Below are 4,630 nucleotides of genomic sequence, written 5' to 3'. Positions count from 1 at the left end.
GGCGAGACGCCCAGATGCGCGGAGCCCGTATGTTTCGCACATTAGGCGTGGAAAGAGACCAGGCTGCATTTGCTTCTTGTCAAGCACTAAAGCTTAATTGGGCCAGAAATACTCCCCAGTTCCTGCTTCTGGAAGACAGATCTCGACTGTCGCCGAGCATCTGTGGTCCCCGGAAGGGACTAGGGGAGTTCTGTGGGCTGGAGGCTTTGAGAAGGAGATGTTTTCCCCCCTCCGCGCCAATTGTGTGCATGGCGTTTGCTTTTCTTTGAACCTCTGTGTCTGGAACGTGGGCCCTGGGGCTGACGTCCTGAATGCCAACGGGGAAGCGTGCCCGCTGAACCCTGGTCCCGCAGGGTGAGAGCCAAGGGGGGCCCCGAGCGGGGCGGGGCGGCTCAGGGAAGGCCTCCAGAGGCAGGCGGGGGGGACTCTGGAGAGCTGACGACCTTGGAGGAAAGGGGGTGCAGGCAGGGGAAGCTGGGGTGCTCAGGCGTGGAGGCAGCACGTTCACCCGCTCCCTTCTTTGGAGGGTACCTGGTGCGGGTGCAGCAGCCAACAGGGCAGATCGGCTCCCGCCCCTGCCGTCGGGGAGGGGGAGGCGGAGGAGGGCAGCGAGCAAAGGCAGGCTTTGATGATCTCTGCTCCTGGGTGTGCGCGGGCGGAGCCCGCGGGGGGCGTGAAGGGCACCGCCAGGCCAGCCAGGTGTCTGGGGGAGCAGGGAAGGCGGCTGGCTGGGGAGGGCCGTGCGGGCACCCCCGGGGGCAGGGAGGAGGTCGCGGCACGTCAGGGCCAGGCCCTCTGCCCTGCGAAGGGATCCGTTACCTTATTCCACCCAACCCCCCAACCAGCCCAGAGGTGCACGGAGAGGGGCCGTGACTCACTCCAGGTCTCCATACAGGTGCTCCTGCCTGGGAATGGGGGTGGGGGGGTGGGCACGGCTCGCTGGAAGGTTGGCCTTCCCGAGGGAGGTGGGCAGAGAGGGAGGGCAGGTCCCGGGGCCTTGGGAATGTTCTCGGGGGGGCTGTGCGTTTCCGGGCGAGCCCCCGCCCAAGTGACCAGAGACACCTTCCCGGGTTCCCCCACCCCTTTCTGTGTCCCCTCCTCAGTTCCAGCCCCTTCTCTCGCCAAAGCCCCTTCTGCATGTCCCCCCCCCCCCCCACGCCCAACCGGGCAGGCTGCGAGGCTGGGGTGAGTCTGCAAGTGTAAGCTGGGGACTCTCACGGGGCTGGTGAGCAGAGGGGCCCAAAGCTACCAGGGTCTTAAAAGGCCAATTAATGCCACTGGGGCCACAGCCAGGCCCCCACTGGCCTTTCACTGTCCCCTGGGGCCATCCTTCAATCCGCATGGAAGTCTGAAAGCATCTCCGTAGAGACGTCAGTCAGTCCCCTGGACAGAGAGCGCGGTGCGCCCCAGCTCTGGAGTGTGTCCGTCACTTGTCTGCGAGCTGGCCCGCCAGTCATGATGAGGCTCGGGTGTCTTCTCATCAGGACAACCAAACAGCCACACGTGAGCATCAGAGGGGTCTTTGGAGCTGCGTCTGTTTCGTGGCCTGTCCCTAACCACCCCCCCCCCCAGGCACGGCCCGGCCGCGGCTCACACAGCACCCGGACCCCAGCTTGCTGGGAGTCCCCTCCGCCCTGCCCCCCCCCTCCCCCAGCCCCCGACCCGCGCGCAGCAGCTCTCCCTTTAATTAGCAGCTCTGGAACGAATTAAAGCGTCTCCATGGAGTGGAGACGCCGAGGTGTCTCAGAATGATCCTGAGAGGGCTAAGGGGGTGGGGGGGGAGGGTTCTGCAGAGGCTGGGGCAAGGTCAGCCCTCTGTCCCCAAGAAGAGGACCTCGCTGGCCCATGCAGGCAGCTGGGGGGCGGGGGGCGGGGGAGAGACGGCGGGATGCGGTTCCTAAGTGGGCTTTCGTTCACACGGCAGGCAGCTCCTGGCACCCGCCCTGCTGTTGTGCCGGAGGGACAGCGTAAAGCCCTCCTCGGAGGAGGGCATCAGCCCTGCACGGGGGAGCGGGGGCGGGGCCGGGGGCGCAGGGGTGGGAGGGAAGGACCTTGGGGGACAGGAGTGTCACTTGGGCCAGCCCACCGGTCCCTCCTTTCCTCCCTGGTTCAGCCCCAGCAGTGAGCTCAAGATACGCTGCTTCCTGACCCGCTCCCGCCCCAGGCAAAGCCCAGACCAGGAAGGTTCTCGAAGGGGACAGCAGGGTCTTTTCGCACAGTTGAAGGCACAGAAGTGGGGATGGGGATAAAAAGGTCAGGACGGTGAAAGAAGAGGGCGTGTGAGACCGACATGCTACTTCCCCTGACTCTGACACGCACCTTCACACAGACACATGCACGTGCGTAAGTGCACACACACACAACAACGTGAGCGTGCGTGCACACACATGCATGACCACACACACGCACGCGTGCATGCACGCAACGCAAGCACGCACACGTGCACACACAAGCGCGTGCACAAGCACACAGCACGCACACGAGTGTGCATGCACGCAGCATGCACGCACAAGCACATGCACACATGCACACGAGTGTGCACGCGCACACAGCATGCACACGCACACACATGCACATAAGTGCGCACACACAGCATGCACACGAGTGTGCACGCACGCAGCATGCACACACAAGCACACACACACGCACACGAGCGTGCACGCGCGCACAGCATGCACACGCACACACAGGCACATAAGTGCGCGCACACACAGCATGCACACGAGTGTGCACGCACACAAGCACATGGCACACGCACGCCCATACACGTGCACGCACGCATGGCACACACGCACAGGAGCACGCACCGCTCACAAGCGCATTGCACATGAGCGTGCACACACACACGTGTGCAGGCACGCACGCGTACACACACACATACACGCACGCACATTCTCAGATACAGATGGCAGACGGAAGGAGTGAGAAAAGAGAGGGAGATGGGCGGATGGAGGGCCGTGTGACGGGAACCCTGCTCCCTAACCATCACTCAAGCTGGAGCAACCGAGCAGCGGGTGGCCCCTTATCACTGCTTTTGAAATACGCCTGCAGTTGGCAAGCATGCGCCTGGGGGGCGGGGGTGTCTTTGGTGCTGGCCGTCCTGCCCAGCGCCGGGCGACACGGATCTGCCTTTAGGCCCCTTTGCAGTCTCCGGGCGAGAACCATCGGTATTCCAGCCGCCCCCTCCGTGGGCTCCCCCCCGTGCCCGGGCCTCTGGGGCTGCGCGGTCGTGTCCCGGGTGGGGGGATGCCTAGAGCTTAGCCCCACTTTGGGCGTCACTGCAGGGACCACCCCCCCCCCCCCCACCAAACCTGGACCCAGACCCTGGAACCCGCCCCCTGTTCCTGAGCTCAGGGCCCCCTTGTAACCTGAGTCGGTGATGATGTGTTTATGACTCGTGTCACGGTCCCGTGGAGGGAGGCTCTCCTCACTATTACCAGCCCCTTGTTTTGTCCCTAGCCCCCTGGGTCCCCCTGTCCCCTGAGGCCTGAGACCCCGTGGCCGTCCCCAAGGATGTCCGACTGTTGCCTTAGCTCCTGACGCCAGCCCTGTGCCTAGATCATGTGCCACCTGTTTGCGGTGACCTTTTCTTCAGCTCCCCGGGGTGACCACCGGGCCACACCTGAGCTGGCTCTTGCCGCTCCCTCCCAATTAAATGCCGCTTGCTTCGCATCGGAGCCCCAGCCCGGGGTCTGACGGTGATGACGGCAGCGAGGACACCGCGGCGCTTACTCCTGTACGTACGTTGCTTCTCTTTGCTTATGAGAAAACAGGAGCCAGAAAGAAAGGGACAGGATTGTGAGGAATCCCTGTGTACCCATCACCCAAGTCACGGCCCATCTTGTTCGCTCGGTTCCGCCCGCTTTCGCTGGCGTTCGTTTGTTTGCTGGAGAATTTTGAAGCCCATCCTAGAGGCCGTGACATTTGGGTCAGAACGAATCTGGGTCATTTTGAACTGGTTTGATATGTTCGTGTGTAAGACGCAGCCGTCAGGTCACTGTCGCGCCTAGCACGCATTAACTTCATGACCTGTACTGGATGGTCTTTAACCAGCTTGGTTTGTCCAATCGGCGCCCCCTGAGGCCTGCATATTCGCTCATCGGTTGTCTCCTTGGACCCCTCCATTCCTTTCCCTCCCCCACTTAGAGACCCCTGGCCGTCTGCCCCGTAGAATGCTCCGTCTTCCGGACTGCGATGAATGCTGCCTTATGATGTCAGGTGACTTATTCCTCCTTGCTCCATATTTTCCATAAGCTGTTACTCAGGCAGAGGTGTGTGAAGGCTGGAGAACCACCAGGGACAGACCTCCTGGAGGAAGAGGAATTTTATCACTGACGTCGCTCAGGGCGGCCGGTGCCCAGTGATAATAAAAAGCAAACTGACTTTGTGTTGGTTTTATTAGGTTTAAAATTCTCTGTCGCCTGCACACGGGTGGACCCCTGCCTCCCCCGACCCCTCCTTGGCCACTGGGTCCCAGTTGCATTTTTCAGGCAAGAAGATTTTTACGGGTCGTGTTGTATGCTCTTGACCTCGTCCGGCACCAGGCGCGGGGTCTGGTTTGTCTTGTCAGGTGGGTTCAGGTCGTACCAGCGAGATGGGCTTAGCAGCTCAGATCCGTGATTTCCTTAGA

General features: G+C 62.1%; 1 long non-coding RNA gene across 7 annotated transcripts; it reads left to right on the top strand.

The window, feature by feature from the left end:
• Nucleotides 1-206: 206 nt before the first annotated feature.
• Nucleotides 207-4,398, top strand: LOC124510484 (uncharacterized). Of its 7 annotated transcripts, XR_006961699.1 has the most exons (6): nucleotides 207-354; nucleotides 846-895; nucleotides 1,290-1,503; nucleotides 2,114-2,184; nucleotides 3,534-3,736; nucleotides 4,147-4,398. It is a non-coding gene; the product is annotated as an uncharacterized LOC124510484 (long non-coding RNA). The 7 variants fall into 7 exon arrangements; XR_006961701.1 differs by lacking the exon at nucleotides 2,114-2,184 and having other exon boundaries at nucleotides 1,367-1,503; XR_006961698.1 differs by lacking the exon at nucleotides 2,114-2,184 and having other exon boundaries at nucleotides 4,255-4,398.
• The last annotated feature ends 232 nt before the right edge of the window (nucleotides 4,399-4,630 follow it).

Source organism: Lynx rufus, unplaced genomic scaffold (assembly GCF_022079265.1).
Source record: "Lynx rufus isolate CCGP_SWC_20201006 ecotype Redwood Valley unplaced genomic scaffold, mLynRuf1.p SCAF_15, whole genome shotgun sequence".
NCBI classification, from domain to species: Eukaryota; Metazoa; Chordata; class Mammalia; order Carnivora; family Felidae; genus Lynx; species Lynx rufus.
The sequence above is the reverse complement of the archived record's forward strand: the minus strand, read 5'-3'. Positions and strand labels throughout refer to the sequence as shown.